At 39.1% G+C, this 22,022-nt stretch overlaps 1 protein-coding gene across 6 annotated transcripts in view; it reads right to left on the bottom strand.

Moving 5' to 3' along the window:
- The window catches only part of LOC131686023 (protein tramtrack, beta isoform-like), a 59,054-nt gene that overhangs the window by 19,044 nt on the left and 17,988 nt on the right, over window positions 1-22,022 (bottom strand). The window contains exon 1 of one of the 6 annotated variants that reach the window (XM_058970137.1): window positions 118-524. The exons of the other annotated variants lie outside the window; for them this stretch is intronic. The gene's annotated coding sequence lies outside the window, so the exon portion shown is untranslated. Of the gene's footprint in view, window positions 1-117; window positions 525-22,022 lie in introns of those variants that run through there. 6 annotated transcript variants of the gene reach the window in all.

Raw genomic sequence — 22,022 nt, 5'->3', positions numbered from 1 at the left:
GCAAAAAAAACACATTTTTATCCGTTTTCGATCATGATCCTTCGTCCTTGATCCGGCTGTAGAAAACAAATGGGAGCCGAGCGTCCTGCCCACTATTTCCACACCACCCACACGCACCGCGCAAAAGATCAACCATCACTTTACAGCAGAGGTACTTATTTATCTTTGCACATGCAGTCCGTTTCCGAGATCCGCGAGGAAGAGAAATAAGAAAAGCAATAAAATCAGTCCGACCACTTGTTACACACCCATCATCATTATAGCGATCGGTTTTCTGGCGAAGTGATCTGCTGCCGTTGACTGAGGTGAGAGAGAGAGTGAGGTCAGAGGCATTTGGGTTTGATCGAGTGGTTTTTCTCCGCGTCGTGTCGTTGCCAATCCATCCATCAGTAGGAACGACGAAGACGAAGACGACGACGACGACGAATTGGGTTTCAGGAAAAATAAAAATAAACGCATATCTAGTAGTCTGATCTTATCCCCGGTCAAAGCTGGCCAGGCCTGGCTAGGCCAGACCAAAGACAAAAGGAAGATCGAGCGCGATTGAGCAAACAATAATAAGAAGCAATGAAAATTCTCCACACGAACGACGGAAAATTGTTGTCACACGTACAGAATCGTCATCGGGAAGGAAAGTGTGAGCGACACAATACCACTGCCGGCTATCGTTTTTTTCCCTCTATGCTTGCCTTGGTGTTCATCAGAGGTGGCGGCGGCAACCACTTTGGCCGCGATCAGAGAGAAAATTTAGAAAGTGCGCGCTTCACTGCTGGTGGAAAAATAGCGATCGCTAACTAGTAGTATTAAGCGCCCTATGCCAGGGCGGAGAAAAGCAACTAGAAAATAGAGAAAGTCGATCCAAGCTAAAACCAAGGCATTATATTTTATACGCATTGTACTGTAAGCGCGGATTGCGCTATTATTAGAAGATTTAATTATATGTACTAGTTGAGGCCATCGCAGTCTAAAAAGGAGAGCTCCGACGATCGTGCGGTCAATTGGACACTAGGAGAAATTACGATACGAGAAGCAAAACAATTAGACCAGGTGAGAAGGATGACACCACCGAGTGAAATATGCCGGAAAATGATGATAGAGCTAACGATCATTCGAGACGGTAATGAAGCGAGGAAATTTTTATTCTCTTTTGATGGGTTATGAAATGTCTGGCAGAGAGTAGTGTTAATCGTTCCGCCGGTTTTACAAATTTGACAAATACTGTACCATTGGATTGGCCGATTCTGGGACAACAGCGATGAAAGCTAATCTTTTTCAAATATTTACTTGCGTGAATATTGTAGTATTTTATTGTTGGCTCAAATGAACGGTATAGTATCATTTCTTGGATTTGCGGGTTTAGATCAGTAATGGCCAATCAAAGTCGCTTTGACTACATTGGCCACCTATGACAGTCCTTGATGCCCCTGGGATACTTGCCAAGTTCCAAAGTTATTGTCAAACATATTTTCTAAGCCTTGACCGATTTTTACAAACCTATTTTAAATGAACGATACAATACATCCATGAACTGCTATTGAATTTCATTCAGATCTGAATTTTGGTTCCGGAGTTACTACGGTTACATAGAAATTTTTCATATAAGCCGAATAAAATAATCAAATGATCAAAATAAACGGAAAACTAGAAGTGGCAGGGTCATTAGAGCAGACTTAATAGCTTACGGGGTTAACTTTTCTCTTCTGCTTATGAGGGTCGAGCATATGCAGCATAATTACGAATCACTCGAGTTCACCAGCATGTCCCCTGACATAGACAGACTTGTCCAGCTTTACCGTGGGAACCGACAAGTTACCCTTCCTGGACACACTTGTCATTCGAAACGCAAACCAACCAATCACCACACAATGGTACTCAAAACCTATATCATCCGGACGACTTCTAAATTATCATTCCTTCCACCCGTTGTCAATGAAAATAAACGTAGCAGCAAACTTCATCAACCGAGTTACGCAAATTACCACCCACAAACCAATAGACCAACAGAAACCAGCATTCCAGCATCTTCGTCAAAATAATTACCCATCAGCTCTAATTAACCGCTTGATAAACCGAATACACTCCAATGTATCAAAGCCGCCCACCAGTATAACACCTAGCGAAAACCCGCACAACGATGATCCTGATACATTGTCAAACATAGTCTAACATTCAACACAAACCACTAGCTCCAGTCCATCACGCAACAGCATCATGTACAGGTATTTTCCTCACATTCCAAAGGCTTACTCCCGCAATAATCGGGATTTTGAAAGAAGACTATCCATCCATAAAACTGGCACAAAAATCTCTTCTATCCACCAACAGCCTGCTCCGATCAATCAAGGACCTTGTACCACCGCTCCAACAGTCACGGGTCGTCTACAGCATTCCGTGTAAGGGATGTCCAATGGTTTACATTGGGATGACAAATAACCCGTTACAAATACGGCTCAATGAACACAAATCCAACATCAACAAAATATCCAGCACAGGATTCGACAGGGAAAATATTCCAACAACACACTCAGGTGAAAAAATAGCTCTCATTGATCACAGCATACAGAAACAACATAACTTCGATCTGACCAAAACGAAAATTATTGATCGTAGCTATCGTACCACGGCTCTACCAATGTTGGAGATGTGTCATATTACCAACATATCCAACACCGTAAGCTACCGCAGAGATGTAGATGGCTTGAGTACTACTTACGCTGGAATGCTCCACACAGCCAAAGCCTAAAAATCCGTCAGATTGCAGAGACAACACACAGACAAGCCGACATCTCAAAGCTCACTCCTAAACGTACTCAGCCAAAATTGATTACCCCAACCATCTTGTAAAGTGTCTTTAAGTAGTGCACAATGGTTAAAAAAGAATAATGGGATAACTGAACAATTCTACCCACCAGTATGTTTAGCAAAATAATATTCATTTATTTCAATTTTAACCCACTAACTTGCAATTGCTTAGTAACGGCATATTTGAAGCATATTTAAAAAAAACCTCCGATCGTCGGAAAACGACGCTCAAACGAAAAACGATAACGTAGTGAGTAATTAATTGTATTTCCGTTTTTTTAAACATGTTATTTGTAACCGTGAATAAATTACAGTTTCCCTTGAAAAACGCCATAAGCAGTGGCCGAAACATCGGGCAGCATGAATCACCCGTTCTAATAATTCAGACCGCAAAAGCCGAAAATCCTAAAAACTACAAGGGGCAGCCCTATGAGGTCGCACGAACTGTAGACGTAGGACTATACTACTTAATGTAAAATATTTATTTTCTTAGTACTTAGTGTGTGGGAAAAAACACCCGGACCGGTGAAGAAAAATCAAATTTTAGACAATATAATCACATCTCATGTATAGAACAAGCTTTCTAGTTGCTCTCAAACAGATCCTAAAAGTTCAAACACCCATGGATAACCCCAAGTTTGTAGATGTGTTTCGTCATGAAAATTCAATTCTTCCGTGACAATTTTCTTTGCCTGCAAAATGCTCTGTGTGTATGCAAAGCTCAGGATTTGTTGGGATATAAGCATTGATCGGAAAATGCTTTCCAACGCTGCGCATTGCATACATACAGGATATTTTGCAGGTCACCAGAAGTTGTTCATTTTATCACCGCCACATGTTCATTTTACCCACTCGCTATAAACATGTCTCATTTTTGGACATGCTTAGAAATCAAGAATCATGTTTGAAAAAATGTGTTTGTGACGAAGTATTTTTACCAGATATGTACAAAACATGTCTAACAAGAAATATAAGGTGATTGTAATATCTCATTCACTTATTAGTTAGAAAATAATGACTTTGCTTAACGTGTTCATTTTACCGCCAGTTCCCCTACCTACCAACACATTCGCCCCAAACATTAAACCCAAGCGTACAATGCAAAATGAGTCAACGCTGATGATGATGGGTAGAGCGAAAAAGACAACTAGTACCACCACGACACTATTAGCGCGTTTCACCAAAATTCCACGCGGCCTTTACCTCTGTCATAATATCGTGATTTTGCATAACAAAGGGCTGAATGATTTTGTTCCAAAAAACAGCCCTGCGTTATGCAACACTTTGTGCAGGTTGATTATACCAGTTGCAAGTGGGGCCAAATTCACCAAGTTCCGTAAAATTTCTTTTAAATTACAAAATTGATAAAATTGCTTAGATGAGCTAAACTAATTAATCAAATCCTGTTTTAAAAACTGTCCTTGCGTTTAAACCAAAATGGGAAGCTTATTACTACCACTACATTACTGAATTTCAAGCGAGCAAATACATGTGCTAGTTAAACCAAAAATTTACTGGCAACATTACAGCGGCATTTAGGAAGCAGTTTGAGCGGTCGCCTGTTGGACGACACAGGGTAGCGTCCCTCCACAGCCAGTGTAACGGACTTCTAACTCAGCTACACTGGCTGTAAAAAACACAACGCAGTGATCTGCTTCGCCAGCCGTTCAACAGGGAACTGAGCGTGTCTGGCCAAGTCCGTTCTTTAAATAGTCGATGATGATGTCATTCATAGAAGCGTTGCGCGCTAGGTACACCAATCCGTCGTACAGGGCTTGGGAAGCGCTATCTTCTGTATGTTAATGGGCGATATTTTGACAAGGTTGTATATTATTTAATTTTTTAATGCTATGATATCAAAAATCTTTGGGTTTATCTATTGGAATCTATTCTTAGAAGTATTTCGGGGCGATTTGTGCAGAAAAATTGAAAATTTATCGTGAGATGGCTGAATTATATGCGTTTAAAATTGGACCACTTTTCGTTACATGCCATTTTTGTAGAATTTGCAGAGTGCACCCCCATATCGAAAACAAAGACGTAGTCCTACGTCAAAAAAATAAACTAAAACTTTAAACGGTGCCAAAAAAGAATGAAATGAAAAAAATGAATGACCGAAAATATTTGTCAGATTATTACAATGAATAAATTGAATAAAATGTGGTCGGTGTTAAGTCAGACCGGACTAAGTGACAAAATATTGATTTCGAGAAAAACGGGTTTAAAGTTTGAATCGTAGCATCCTCTACGTTATAATTGAAAATTATTTTTTGCAATAGATTTTGTTTATGGTTACAAATTTCAAATTTGGCAAAAGTCGAATGTGGCTGAAGAAATTCTTTATCCGGGGTTATCGTTACCTCATTTTTTGATGTTTTGCGACTTAGTCCGGTCTGACTTAACACCGACCATGTATGAACTGTAAAAAATGAATAAAATGCATAAAATAAGAACAGTGAACGAAATAAGTTAAATGAAAGATGTGAAAAAAATGCATGATCAGAATGTATCCAACCAATGAAACGAACAAAATAGATAAAATTGACCCAAATGAATAAAATGAATACGAAGAATACTGAAAGAAAAAAATGATTCAAATGAAATGATCATATATTCAAAATTAGCCAAATATTCAAAATAAATAAAATAAATGAATAAATTGAAAAAAAAATTATATAAAATGAATATAGATTGGAAAAAAGTAAATGAATAAAACGAATTTGATAAACATTGCTTCAGAAAAGAAAATCTGAAATGTTTTTGAAAATCCCATTATTTCAAAAATTATTAATCAATAAACAATACATTTCCTATTGTTTTTTGTATTTACTTTTTCGTTCATTTTTCTTGATATTCAAGATTATCTGGAGTTCCTACATTATTGATGGATCTTTATTAGTTACTAGGAAACTGGAATGTTCAATTTGCTTTAGTAGTGAAAGATGTCTTTTTGGTCACATATTTCTGAAATAATTTTTTTTGTGCCGAATAGAATTTTCAGGTCCAGTATTTCAACACGCAATTGGAAGCAGTAAACGGAGATAAAGTCATATGTGCTTTCAAGCCGCTTAGACAGAGAGCGGCAGAGAGATAATGCGATTCGTGCATGACATAGGTAGATATTTCAAAGAATTCATTTGAATTTAAGTGAATAGAGGGTAGGGGGGGGGGCGTGTGAAGTGTCTCGGCTATGTTGGCGATTATATTGTTGTCGATACCACAATGGCCGTGAAGTCTCTTTCCAGAGTTACCTATAGCCCGCAAATTGTTTCGTTTGGATTTCTCGATCCGGAGATATGGATTAATTAGTCCTATACAAACCAGTACCATGAAAGAGGAATGGTTCAAACGATGTCGGGCCATTAGGCCGAAAGCCGTTAGGCCGAATGCTGCAAGGCCGAACGCCATTAGGCCGAATGGGTCATAAAGCCGAATGTCATTAGGTCAAATGGGTCATTAGGCCGAACGGGTCATTATGCTGAATGGAACAGTAGGGCCGAATGGCTCATTAGACCGTATGTACCATTGCGCTGAATGTTAATTGATTAAAAACATCGTTACAGAGACTAATTGAGATAACGGGCTCACGAGTTTCCCATGGCTCGAAAGTTACTAACTCATGTTGTACTAGAGGGTCCCTCGAAATGTCAAACAGAAAACGCGTTGATAATCGAAGGTGCTTTGCTTTTCTTTGGAGTGTGTTGTATATTCCTAAACATCGGTTGTGATGGGTTTATTTATATGTATTATATTTAGAAATTTTTTTTCTAAATTTGTTGATTGAGGATATCAATACGTATTCAAGGTCGCCAAAACTGAAGGAACCGTTCTTTTTTCTTTAACTCAAAAGATCTAGTCTACGATGTACCATGGAAATTGGAGTACTTCTTCGTGAGTTGGTAGTCTCGATTAATCTCTGATCGTTAGCCAGTTAGTCTCCGCAGCGCAGTCTTCCTATGTTCCTTCCGACTTTTTGATCTGTATTTTCCAATGAAGTGAATGACCAAGAACAACAAACCAGGTCGAATCGTGGCGTAGCCAGTTGTCGAAACATGTTGGAGCACCACATGTGGGAACATGGAAGACGATTGGCGAGCTTCGTTTCGAACAGAAATCTGGTAGTGTGTGGGCGAATGTGTTCCTTGTTGGAGGAAGAGCCGCACAGAGGAATGAATACGCTCAGACGAATAAACGAATCCGCGAAGTCGTTAAAAAAATTAATACCTAAGCAATTGATGATTAGATTATTGCTTTTGTAGCAATCATTCCCGAAATAAAATATAAATACCCACTAGTTGTTAACTGCAATCAGATGGAGTCCAACGGGGTTCTATAAATTTTAGCTAAACTTTCCCTAGAAAATACAATTACCAAACAAAACCATTCTAATTATAATATCAATATCCGGAAAAAATTTCTCAGAATATACCGTTCACTAGAAAATCAACCCCAAAGTATATATCCAATGATTGATATTTAAAAATAAAATCCCATTTAAAAAAAGCATAGATAATCAAAAAGAAAATTAAAATAAAAAAGTCAGTTTGGCTTAAGGGACCACTTCAATGTAAAAAAATACGTTGACTGCGAAAATATTCTAGGAACACTGTTAGTTACTTTGATGGTTTTGACAAGACATGCCAAGCAAAAATCTAGCGTGTCATTTCAAAAAGTCGCTTTCTACAATTTATTATATTATGTGCTACAAAAACATGGTTTGTAAAAAAGACCACAACCTCTACAGACAGAGAGTACAGCATCGCTAGCACTTGTCGAAGCATCAACTGGTGCAATTAGTAATTTTTACGAGCATAAACACGTCAATGAAATGGTTAACAGTATACTGCCGTGAGACAGATGATGCAATCAATGAATGCATAGAGACAAATGACGTTTTGTTTTCTCTAAGGAATGTAATCTCTATTTTATAACTACTTTGACATCTGTTTCGAACTGTATATTTTTCTACCCTAGGGAAAAAAATCACAAAATTCATAAAATTACGCGAAATACCACAGGGTGTTACACTCGAATGTCGAGTGTAATTTGAAGAAACATTGGTTTGTATTAACCAAATCCACTAAAAGAACCAAGAATTGAACGAAGTGGTGCCAGGAGGTTAGTCACGATTTTCGCAATTTCTAATTACATTTGTTTTGTTCAGTGGCGTAGTAAGAAAATTTTTCGGGGGGGGGGGGGGATATGAAATTTTTTTTATTTAGATGAAAAAACACATTCTGAGCAGGAAAAAAATGTTCAAAAACCAACAACTCAGGGAATGAGTTTGGATAGTCAAGGAAGGAAAGCTAGCTGTTGGTATAGAATAAATGCTCTTCCCCTACGAAGACAATCTGGGCGGCAAACTTCAGACTGTCTAATTTACTGAGCCCTTCAGTTCCCTTGTGCCATTCAGTACCACTTCGTCGTTGAGCTTCCGACTGGTGCGCGAACTATTCGGTCTAGTCATCAACGATAGATCTAGCCTACTCCGACGAAAAGTTCCCCGGCGAGAGAAGCTCGAGCCAACCAGCCAGGTGCTGCGGTGCCCCGGCGCGACTGGTGGTGTATCGTCGCGGTCTACGCGGTCTCGTTCCCGGCGGTAAATCTGACTAAGCTGACGGAGAGGTCCCAGACGAAAGAAGTTCTCCCGATACCGATTCTTATTTGGTTTCAGTACCACAACTTCTTGAGCCCTTTGACTCCGTAACCGGTGCCATTTAGCACCGCAACTCCTTTAAGCCATTTAGTTCTCTTCTTGGACCATTTAGCACTACTTCCTTGATGGTCCATTCAGTCCTCGACTTGTTCCTGAACAACTTGGTCTAGTCCCCGACGATGGACCTGACCTACTCCGACAGAGAATTTCCCGGCGATTATGGTGAAGTAGTGTATCCGATGCACTGGTGCGCCGATGACCCGCGAATAGTGGTGTCTCGTCGCTGTCTACTCAGTCTTGTCCCCAGCGGTGAATCTAGCTTACGCTAACGGAGAGGCCCCTGGCGAAAAAAGTTTTCCCAATATCGATTCTTCTTTGGTTTTCGCTATTTTTCTATCGGAACAACCGGTGGGGTGCAGTGGTCGGTCTGGCGAATCCGCATGGAGCGTGACGTCCGGTTCGCTGGCGTTTCGACGACTCATACTCGCTGCTCTGTTGCAGTCTATTTGACTAGTCCTCGGCGGTGGATCTAGCTTATACCTGCGGAGAGTTCCCTGCCGGGGATTGCGTTGTTCGATGTCTTTTCCGATGTAAGACGTTCATGATCTACATAAGCGGTTCTCAACCTTTTTCGTACCACGGACCCCTTCGATATCACACTGGGTTGCTGCGGACCCCCACAGATAAACATCAATTTTGTATGCTATCAATATGTTATTTTCAATTTATTAGGAAACAAGATTTGAAATTTCAATATGCACTTGGAAAATATATTTTTCTTCGCGGACTCCCAGCAATGACTTCGCGGCCCCCTAGGGGCCCGCGGACCCCAGGTTGAGAATCACTGGTCTACATCATATCTCTGTTTACTGCGTTCCACGTCTCTACGTCGCTTGTCATTCTGTAGGCTACATTATCCGGGTTGATGTCCGATCCTCCCGTTTTAAGTAGCCCCCTGCACGTCACTTCAAACCTCGGACATTCAAAGACTTTCCTCGGACATTCAAAGACTTCAAACCTCGGACATTCAAAGACGCTCCAGGCATAGTGTTGACGTTGCGTACCCACACCGATGAAAATACTCCTTAAGCAGCCGTGGCTCGGTAGGAGCTGTTTCAGGTGGAAGGTCATCTCTCCGTGGTTTCTATTGACCCACGTCGACAGGTTTAGATGACTCGGTAGGTCCACTTTCCTTTCTCCGCATTATCCCATTCCTGCTGCTACGTCACCATCGAATCGATTCTCATCATCTTCCTCACGTTTCATTGATTGTATCACTTGATATCCTCCGTCAGGGTAATGCAGATGGGAATCATCTCGGCGTCAAGGCATACTCCCTCCGGTACGCAATCGCAACTCGTACGACCAGCAGTCGAAGCGTCCTGTTCAGCTTTTCGCGGTTTCACTTGGTTTTCAGCGCCGCACCCCAAGCAGGAGCCCCATATCGCAGTATCGATAACGAAACACTAGATAAAGACCCGACATTTCACATGTGTAATCAACGTGGTTGTTTAAGCTCAATCAGTCGTCGATTATCACTCGATGGTGATCTGTATCCGCTGAACCGCTTTGCAGTTGCTGTCCAACAACAAATCCGTCTTGTAGTGAGCTATTTGCAGCTTGACCCGTTCATCCAGCTCTCGATCGTATCTATTGTCTCCGTCACCGACACCTCCATTTCTTCAAGCGTCTCACCGTTATTGACACATAGTCCACGAAACCAACGATTTTCACTTTCCTGGGCAGCCGCAAGACCCTACACTGATTAAGACCCCACACTGATAGAATATATTCGTAAATCGCTAGGAATTAATTTCGTACAAACAACGTTCATAACATATACGAATTTTTCGTACATATGATGAATCGTTTGTAGTTCTATCGAAACACTTTTATTTTTTATTACGAGTTTTTCGTGAAAACCACAAAATGAAGTTATTGGCTTATTAGTCGTTGGCTTATTACGAAACAGCAAACAACAATTCAGCAAACGAGTCGTTCGCTGTTATATACGAATATCTTTATAATATTTACGAGCACCATTCGTCAAACCATCCACGTCAAAAGAGCAATATGGAGCCATTGTTGCTGTTCGTCAGATAATTGTTGTTGTCTGACTATTTAGTAGTCGTATCCGTGTCCGCTGGTTGCAGGAAGATTTCCTGAACCTCTTTCGCTTCCAGTTGATTCAGAATCTGGAACAGTACAGAATCAGTTGAGCCGTCGCGAACTGCTCGTTGATTTTGTATGAATAATTTTGAGTTTTTCTCTGTCAAACATCGATCCTAAAAGATCGAATGCGACCAACGAAACCGTTTGTAATATACATAAACGTTTATTAAAATAAACGAAACATTTCGTTTCTTTCACGAAAAATAATGTCGATAACTTTCGTGCAATGTAAACTAAATAAGTAAAGTTTACGAAAACTTTCATTCATCAAGCGGCCATTTCTTCGTACCACAATAAAATCGATTTGGCCACATCGATTTTTTTTAAATAAAAAAAAAACGATGTTGTCAAACATCGATCCCAAAAGATCGACTGAAAACAATAAGAGGCTAATAAATACGAAAACTTTTCTAAGATAAACGAAAAGATTTTGTGCGACCAACGAAATCGTTCGTAATATACACAAACGTTTATTAAAATAAACAAAACATTTCATTTCATTCACGAAAAATAATGACGTTATCAACGATAACATTGGGTGCAGTGTACATTAAATGTGTAAAATTTACGAAAGCTTTCGTACACCATACGGCCATTCTTGTTAATGAAATGAACGAAACTTACTATTCACAATGCACGAAAATACTTCGTTGCAGAAAACGACGAATGAATTCGTGCATTGCATGATTCATTATATTCACGAATTTATATTATCAGTGCATCGTACCTCCCATTCCAAAGTGTTGGACAGAGAATGGAGCCCTGAGTAACGCCCGCTGCGACTCGCATTGCCTTCTGCCCTTTTGTTGGTCTGGTACAGCAGTGCTGTACTCTGGAAGTAGCTCTTCAGGATCTGGCTCATTCTTTTAAGCGCCGCTGCGGCATTGGTCTATTCGAGGCTGGATGGCCCGTTGACTTCCCTGACTTTGGCAGCAACATCAGTTTCTGCACCTTCCTCATTTCGGGGATTACCATCGTCTAAAGACTTCAGCAGTAGCATCCTGAATATGTCCGGATATGCCAGGATCGCGGTTGGTATTCCATCCGGACCGGGGGTTTTCTTTGATTTTAGTCACATCGACGCGTCTTTGAGCTCATCGTTAGTCACTTGCCACTTGACTGTGTTACCTCCTTCTTCTTCGCCGTACGGTGTCGGTGACCAGGTAGTTGAATCGTGATTCGGGAAGAGACCCTCAACGATTATCTTTAGCTTACCTGGGCATATTTCAGCTGGTGTCGACGGACCCTCGTCTTCGTCATGACGACTCAGTACGCGTCCCCCAGGGATTGGCGTTTATTTCTCAGCACAGCTACTTATGGCAATTGGCTTGCTAAGCTTGATCCCCCGTTTTAAAGAGTCCCTACCTTCTAGATACGTCGCTTGCGCTCCTCTCTCACTCTCCGATCTTACGCTCTGAGCCCGCCTTATGGCTCTAAGACAAGCAGCGTGTAGCGTACTGAGTTACTCATTTCTTGAGCGTTTTTTCAAAACGTCATATCTGCAATGAGTTACTCTCTTTGTTTACTTTCTCTTCTGTTAATAATTCGGTCAATTTAACATTTATCCCTCAACTCTTTACATAATATGCTAGTTGAAACCACTGTCTTTCGATCTGTACTATAAAATAAGTGAAAAGTGTTATAGTGTGTAAGTAGGGGTTTGCCCACTACTCGGGTTCTTGTTTGCCCGGCGTACCCTTCTTTTCAGGGCGGCCTAAGTGCTTCTACAGAATTTCGGATTTTCGTTTCACAAGAAAAAAAAGTGTAAACAAACAAAATAAATTATTAAATTTACCGATTTTTATTCTCCGCTACTCTCTCAACTGCTGCTGCTGCTGGTGATCTGCTACTGCTGTTGGCGGGAAAGACGGGCGGTTTCTTCCGACCAACCGGGACTACAACGGCCGAGTTCTCCCGGAATGGCGTTGGCTGCTCCGGCAGCGGTCCTTGGCGTTTAGCTAGGGAGGTGAGCTTGGCTCCTTTGTCGGAACCTCCCTAGCGACGTTGGTGACTAATCACCGGATTCACTTGCTCCCAGCAAGGAATCCCAGAAGACACCGCAGTGTTCTTCCCAGGTGGAGCCGTTGTCCTACCTGCTTCCCTCTCCTTGGCTGTTAGCTGCAGAGGAGAGCAAGGCTCGTTCGACTTATCCTCTGCAGCGAGAGGGGCGGGTGCGTCGGATCCTTAACGGTTAGCCGGGGAAGCGAAAGCTCCTTGGGAATTAGCTTCCCCCGACGGCGATCCAGCACCACTAAACAATTGAGCACCCGGACCACGGACCGGCACTTTCGACGGAAATCGACCGTCGCACACGCGCACTGAACGTTCGTTACGGTGGCGGGAAACTGTCCCGAAATAAAAACAATAATTTTCTGGACGTCTTTTCGTTGCCGTGGTCCGTCACTTTCTCAAAAAAACTCGATGGCCGCCTTCCTCATTCGACCCAAAACAAACACCAAAACCAGCACCAAAAAAACGTACCGCCGCATAGCTGTCATCACCTATGCGCAGCATAGCCAGTACCCTTATTTCAGCAGCAGGAGAGCGGTGGCCTATCTAAGCCCTATGTTATTTATACATAAATATGAAACAAAATTTTCTACACCTATCTAGACCAACAGAATCGTTCACAAAAGCTAAAACAAACAAAATTTACGAGAAAAAGTGAACGATCATAAGGAACAGTGGTGAGCATTATGTTACATAAACAATGCACTCTACGGAGAGAGTACGTACAAATAGGTATATTTTCACCCAGTGCTAAATTGTTACCCTGACGGGTTACAAGTGACGCCGTAAAAATCGAAAGAGAAAGTAAACAAAGAGAGTAATTTATTGCAGATATGACTTTTTGAAAAAAAACGCTCAAGATTTAACCAGTAAGCTGCACGCCGTCTACTGCATGGCCCTATTTTTCGTGACATTGTAACGTCACAAGCCGTCACAATCCTTCTTGTTAGCCGTCATCCGTTTCAACGTACTTGATTCCGTTGATCGCCGAAGTAACGCAACAAAGAGGTTTTCGATAAAGGCTTTCGTCTTCCACTTTAGCTTGTCGCCCGTCCTTCTTCGTGCTGCAACAGGGTTCCATTGGCCGATGCGGTAGCGAATCGCCTGGTGGTCTCTATGGGGATACTTCTCTCACACTCTCCAGTCCATGTTCGCCATCAGTCAAGGACTACAGAATGTGGCGAAATTTCTCTCGGTACCAATATCCGTTTCGTGAACCATTAAGCTCCTAGCTCCTCGCTTCGCCGCGATCTACTCGTTATAGTCCTTGGCGGTTGAGCTAGCCTCCATAACGTGCCCACAGGTAGGTGTCGAGTCTGCAGCCAATTTTCACTACAAGGAAATATTTTCACAAGATGAAATTGCAAATGAAACTTTGACAATTTCATTTAAAATATTAGGCATATTTTTGTTTAACATATTCAATTTTTTCAAATTTCTCCAAAATATTTCGGGGGGGTTCAGTGACACAAATTGTGACTCTGTGATGTATTTTTGGAGCTCAGCGTAGTTTTCGTTTTCTTATCGGTCATCACACTGAACCTTATCAAATAAATAACGACGTTCGAGAACCTTATAGTTTTCTTAGATCTACTTGTACCTCTGACTGGTCACTAGCAGCTGGATACAACTATGTAATTTTTCATGAACAGTTCACGAAATGAAATGAAATAGTATATTAAAATTTTAGTTCGCGTGAAAATTTCAAGGCTATGTGCAGAGTTGCATGAAAGTGAAAATGATCTTCTAAATTTGTGAACTTATTCACCAGCATGCAAGCACCAGTTCACGGATCCATGAGCAAATTTGAGTTGTGTGAAATTGCTCACGTGAAAATGGCAATATCATGCACAAAACTACATATTTTATTAACTATATCATGAAAGTGAAAACGAATTTTCTGATTTTGTGATTTGATTTACGAATACGAATGGTGAATCGTGACTGATTGTATCAGTTTACGTGATATGAATGAATATTATTTCGAGTTTCGTTCACACCACTGAATACGAAATCGTTGTTTTCTTAGGCAATGTATGTTAAATTGCATTGAAATTTATCTGCTGATACACCACCACTTCCTGGTCTCCTGCTCATGTAGTTTTTTACTGTTATTTATCTGCAATGCCATGGTGTATATACGTTGGCATTCACAGCTTGAGATTTTCACGGCAGTGAAATTTACCATTTTCCACGGAGTAGTGAGCGCTCAGCTGAATGCATGTATTCTACAAGGGCTCCAAAACTGGTTCTAGATTGTTGGAAACTGGTCAATATGGCTCTAAATGAAATCAGAATGTTTACATATAAGATTTGATTATAATCATGTTATAATTTCACTAAGTGCCTACGTTGGAAAAAAAAACACTAATATGGCTCAAGAGACGCTTGGACACAAACCCCACAGCATTTCAGTGTAAATCCGGGACCAGATACCTGAAATACTGATAACTGACATCTGTGTCAAGATTTCAACATGTGTAACAAATATATCTGTCGTTTTTGAATGACATCAGTAAGTATCAACATACCACTAACAGGCGCTATGGTTGGCTAGCAAACTTTCAGCAGTCGGTATATGGACCTTCCCAATAAACAATTTAGCTGTATAGTGGTTTTTGTTCAGCTCATTCCCTCGTTATATTAGCGCGTTCAGCTTTCGTTGTTTGCTGGGTAGTATGCAAGGATGCATACAATGATTATTCTAGTACATATGCGAAATTGAGGGAGTTGGTGATATGGAACGAATTTTTATTCAAATGCTCACACAGGTTTTACGGATTTTTTTTTTTGCTTATATACCTGTCTGAGCTGATTCATAAGTAGAACTCGCATTTATTATTCGCAGCATTGGTTTTCTTAAACCCTTTTCAATTAGCATGCTAGATAAAAAGATTGACGTCAATGGAAGTCATGTCATTTGAGTCAAGTCAAACTGAAGCTAGTTGGCCATGGAATATCATTTTATGCAAAATGTTTTCACAATGTAACAAATATACCACTATGTATGGCCACGTTTTCATAACTTTCTTCATTATAACATGCCAAAAATGCATATCAATATTGATAATCACTATGAAACACACTGTTTGTAGCTTATTTTATATGGATATGCGATTATATTCTAATTTGTGCGTTTTAAAAAATTCGATATTTGCTTTTGACCATATTTTATCCGAGTTCACATTGTGCATGCAAACTATTGCAAGCACCATAGGGGCTTAAATTTGTTTAAGTACGACGGACCGGAGCGAAACTTCAGCAGTCATCTAGTGTCCTTATGTGGGAATCTGGATTAACAGGATTGAATCTATACAAGCAAGGTGTCTTCGTTATGCTCTCAAACAACTACCAAGTAAATGTGCCCCTAGAAGTTTGAGATCGTGGTATTTTTTAAGACTTCACTATTAGAATACTGATTATGGACAGAACCAACCAATAGGGGCGATGTTTTACGCTTAGATGACTATGAAATCTATGAAAAAAGTGTATGCCCGGGTATACTTTCGATGCGAGGCGCTCGGCAAAGGATGCCATGATTTGTTTTGACAACTATAAAGTTTTCGTGTATTTTCAATACAGTAGAAATTTAAGGTAAGGTCATCAACATTGAGTCGTGTCATAAAAAAAATAAATAGGTCCAACCTATCTATGACAAAAGTATTTTACAAGATAGGAGATGAAGGGGAATTAAGGTCATCCAAAATTTGATTATTATCCTTCCTGGAGAACAAGAGAAAAAAAGGGAGAAGAAAAGGAAAAACTATTTTCGCGTATTTAATTATCCAGTGTTCTGAAAAAGATTTCTAGTTTCGTTGAAATTTTGACCATTCTCTATATTTCCACTTTCAAAAACATTCTTAACGCAAAAAATAAATACTATTTTGCTAGCTTTTCTGGATCGATTTATTGTTTTTAATAAAGTTTAAGACAATGAAATTGTGAGTTAGATTTTTACTTTTAGTGTAGTTCAACAGTCTAAAGCAACACCTAGAGTGAAAAACTTTAATTGCACGCTACAAATAAATAATATTACAGGTGGCGTATATAGCACTGCAACGTAATTTTTCATTGGACTGTAGAATTAAAAGGTTTAGATAAAGAGATGTGTAACCTGTTTGAAGCGTACATAACTCTCTCAAGATCAACGCCAGTCCGACCGATTGTTTCACTTCCGAGAGGCTTTTTGGATATATAATAAAAAGAGCTGATCGAATAACTTTTTGTTAAGTAATGTAGGACAATTCGTACCAAAGCCGAAAATAGGGCTAAAAAAATTATTCATATTTTTCATCCGTTATGACTGCTAAGTTGCCAGAATAGATACCATTTGCGAGAAAAACAATGGAAGGTTCTAGGTTATTATACATTAAATGGAAATGACCTAATCACACCAATTGGTGGATCGTGGTAAATAATGTTTGTTTAAAAAATTTAAAGTTAGAAGCAAGAAGAAATCGATAAATCACTCGAAGTTTAGATCCTTCACATAATCGCGAGCGAACAAGTTCCCCACATTTGACATGAGAGAAATGAAGGACCCGTGTTCAACAAGTGGACACGATAACAATCACAACATGTTAAACATTCATGCGATCGACTAATTTCACAACAGCCAACTAGATGCACGCAATCTGTCATTCAGTTAGTCAGTCATCTAGCGCAGCAACGCGTCATGCCATGGTGGAGACGCACGGTGACCCGCTTCATATTCAAGATCAATGCACCGCGCCTGATTAGAGGAAGGAGGCCTGCTATTTATACGTAGGTATACAATGAATAAATAAACTATATGGCATCTAACAAGTGTCACACCTTTCTGTTTACAATTTTGTCGTTTTGGTTATGGGAGGTGGTGTCATTGAGTTATGTTATAGGATACCCATGTTTCGTTCGAGCGCTGACTACATGCGGTTGTTTAGGAAGAAGGAAGTCGGTGGAAAACTCGCGTCTTCGTCGTCATTCAGTTAAAGTTTTTTTCTGTGAGAAGGAGGGGGTCGTGTAAACGCGTTTTTGGGATTTGTTGTGTTGATGTTTGTAGTGGGTGTTTGCGGCTTCCGATAGCTTTTTTTTTCTACTCAATTCAAGCCGACTAAACAAGTGTAAATAAAAACATACCTCTCTCGTCGATCGCACCGACAGTGTGTGAGTGTGAATATGTTCGTATTTTTCGCGGTGATTGCGAGCAGGTCTCGTGTTGGTTGTTGAAATGTGAATGAATATATCGCGTTAAGCTCATCCTGCAGCAAGGCGTCCAGATCATCTCAGAGTCATTTTGTTCGTGTGTTGTCTCCTCGCAACGTCGGCGGCGGCGACTCGATCGTGGAAAATGTGATTTGCTAATGATCCATCGACTGTGGCAATGGCGATCCTCGATCATGTGTCATGTGACTGCTCTTTCGGACAGGGCGACGATGATAGTCGGCCACAGTACCGATGCGCACAATTTAGTCACCCAACTAGTGGATCAAATAACTTAGCTGCTGGCCAAAAGTATGTTAACGATCGCTACACCGCTGATGGCATATTGTGTCTGTGGTGTTTGGTGTATGTAATGTGTTGCTTTTCCCTTTACGATAGGCACACAGCACCGTTTTGTGACAGTGGTGAGACAACGACGACCAGTTGACGAAAAAACACGGACAGCGGAACGAAAACATTCGGTATCTCTCCTTGGCTCTGCTGTGTCGCTCACCAGTATAGCGCGAATAGTATTTTTAAATTTTCCATACTCTCACTGCTGGTTACTGTAAAAACCATCGGTACCACTGCTGATAGAATTTCTTAAAATAAACCATTTCAGACAAAAGATGGTGATAACTGATGGTATGTGGATGGTCCGCCGAGCTCCCGGTTCTATAGAATACAGATACACCCAGCTCTCCACAATCGAGGAAGTTGTCTTTCTTGGCTGGTATTTTTAGGGACTTCCAATCGCAACCACTCGCTAGCCAGTAGTGCAGGAAAAGGTGATCAACTTCGACACTTTGGTTTTATTTTTCGCTTTAAACGGCGAAGATTGATGATCGTACAAAGTGGAGGCGATGGGATTTACACAATGAAAAGCGGTGTCAGATATTGTGTCGGATATCTCCGTTCCGCGGTGCGGTTGGCGTCGCTGGGACTGTACTGAGAATTTTAGAATAAGAACGAGGTGGACAAAATAAGCGTAGTAGTTTGACCAGCATTCAGCGGGGGACCATTTCTTATTGGCAACGGTGGAGTGTTGTATGGACGCACCGTGGGTTACAATTCTTTGGACATATGGAATAAATAGTATGTGACTGTTCAATGCAATTTTTGATCCGGACGAAAAAAAAGTTCTTCTTACTGACAGCTGCTCTTCGTATAAATGGAAACAACGAGTTTATCATCTCATTAGGTGCTCTATATTTTGACACTTTGGCTGACTTTGAAGAGATTTTTTTTACATTCTCTTGCGAGAAGAATGTTTCTTAGAACAAGCATTTCTAAGAGTTTATCAGCTTTTGGCCATAAAGATATACGGAAATGTATCATTTTCCAACAAAGTGTGAGTCCAGTGGGTCTGAGTTCAAAGCTAGGCTTTTGTATATATATATATATATATATATATATATATATATATATATATATATATATATATATATATATATATATATATATATATATATATATATATATATATATATATATATATATATATATATATATATATATATATATATATATATATATATATATATATATATATATATATATATATATATATATATATATACACTGCTGGCCAATAAAATAGGTGTGTGATAGATTATTTTGTTTTTCTCTCAATTACGCATACCAAGTTGCACCAGTCTCAATCACACCTACCGCACACAGAAGCCTTGGGATCTGTCAAGTTACTAGTGGGTTGTTGGCGCTGATTATATTTGCAATCTTTGTCAAGATGCAAAACAAGACTACCGTAGGCTTTTTCGTGTGGTCAATATAATAGGTGTGTGAAATATATTACGTTTTATTATTTTACATAATTCCATTATACTTTTTATTTGGTGAAATTTGAATTCTGCGTGTCAATAAATGTATTTAAATGTTGAATAAGTCAAAGATTTGTTGTGGAATGGGTCGAGCATCTCACTGTACTCAAGTGGAACGAGTTTTGCTAAGAAATTTTGTTCAAGAAGATAAGACGTATAAATAAATCGCGAATACATTGCGGCGTTCCGAAAACTTCGTTACAAAGGCCTTAAAACCTTTGAAAAAGGGAAACACGCAAAAAAACCCAAGAAAACATCTACAGCAGCTGACCATCGTATTGCAATTTTAGCGAAATCTGATCCATTTGCGTCATCCAAGACCAATTCAGCACAAAATGGAAAAGTGGTAGGTCCGAGAACAGTTCGCTGTAGGCTGTAAAATTCCAATCTTTCAGCAAGAATTGCTAAGAAGGTTCCACTATTTCGAAGCCAAAGCCTTTGAAGAAAAATGCAATTTGCTATTCAACAGCGTTAATGGGCCTGGTTCAGAAGGAATAAAAAAATGGCGACATATCCTTCGGAGGGACGAATCAAAGGTAAACCTGTTTTCCTCCGATGCACAACGAAACGTTAAACGTCCAAAGTGCAAACAGTTTGATCTGCGACACACGCAAAATATGCTAAAGCACGGAGGCGAGAACAATGAGGTTTGGGGCTTGCTTTTCGTGGAATGGCGCAGGTCCTATTCTTCGCAACACCACTATAATGGCAAGATTCGAATGCAACGCTAAAGGATGGACACCCTAAAGGATGTCATGCAGTCCTCTGCCAAAGATAACGTGCCTTTACATGACAGTTTCAGCAAGATATTTACCAAAAAGACACATCGAAGTATGTAAAGGAATGATTTCGAGATAATAAAGTGACTATAATTTCGAACCATGCCTATCTCCTGTCATCAATCCCGTAGAAAATTTAACTAATGTACTTAAAAAGAAGTTATTTGATCGAAATTTCACAAATAAGGATCGTTTGTGGGAAGCAGCTTAAAAGGAATGCTACCCTATACCAACGGAAACTTATCAGCGTTTGAATGACTCAATGACAAGACAAATGGATAAAATTTGGTTGAATTAGGGAGCATACACAGATTACTAGTTGTTAAAAATGTTGAAGTCTTAAAATCATTGGATTTGAAAATTTTTAATGCAATGGATTACAATACACCTATTTCATTGACCAGGTACTTTTTTGGATTTCATGGAGAAGAAAGAGTTACGATAAAGCATAACATTTAATTTACAAATAAAAGTGTTCTTTTTCATTTTTACGATTGTGCCTAACTATAAAATATTTGAATATAAAAATATTTTTGGAGAAAACTCAAAATTTCATGTATTTTTATCTCACACCTGTTTTATTGACCAGCAGTGTATATATATATATATATATATATATATATATATATATATATATATATATATATATATATATATATATATATATATATATATATATATATATATATATATATATATATATATATATATATATATATATATATATATATATATATATATATATATATATATATATATATATATATATATATATATATATATATATATATATATATATATATATATATATATATATATATATATATATATATATATATATATATATATATATATATATATATATATATATATATATATATATATATATATATATATATATATATATATATATATATATATATATATATATATATATATATATATATATATATATATATATATATATATATGTTTGTTTTAAGGAACCAGGAAGTTGATTTCGCCATTGATAATTTTTCACAAATATTGCGCAGTAAGTGATTTTGTCTTGTTCAAGGTAGTCGAACTAACACAGCGAGGGAAAACAGTAACATGATATTTCTCATATGATATCAGCCAACGAAAGTATGAAGAAGCTTTTTCAGGCCGAGGAAGTAATGGTTAAAATGGACTACAGCTTCAAATCATCAGCGTAACCACTTAACGCAATACAGCAATCAACCGATCGCAGTAGTCCATGCGTTTCGAACGCAATACAAAATTTATGTCGTCAATTTTGTTGAAAAGTTTAGTGGTTTTCCATTAAATTCTGAATTATATATCCTGTTTCGTGGAAAGGCTTCATTCGTGTTGTATTTCTTGGATCATCCAGTGTTTTTTTTTACGTTTTGTGTGAAATGCGACAGTAGGCGCTGTTCCAGCGTCGTTGAAACGGATTCATTAGATAAGTGCCTAATATTTTTATTTTTATTTTTCTTCCGTACACAATTTTATTGTTATCTTTTCTGACAGCTCGGGCTTTGATCCCATGCAATGGCGACTTCCATTTTCAATGTCCAAATGGAGTTAGAATCGACTCTTTGG

This window comes from Topomyia yanbarensis, chromosome 2, assembly GCF_030247195.1.
Source record: "Topomyia yanbarensis strain Yona2022 chromosome 2, ASM3024719v1, whole genome shotgun sequence".
Classification (NCBI taxonomy): domain Eukaryota; kingdom Metazoa; phylum Arthropoda; class Insecta; order Diptera; family Culicidae; genus Topomyia; species Topomyia yanbarensis.
Note: the sequence above shows the minus strand (reverse complement) of the source record. Positions and strands in the feature narration are given on the sequence as shown.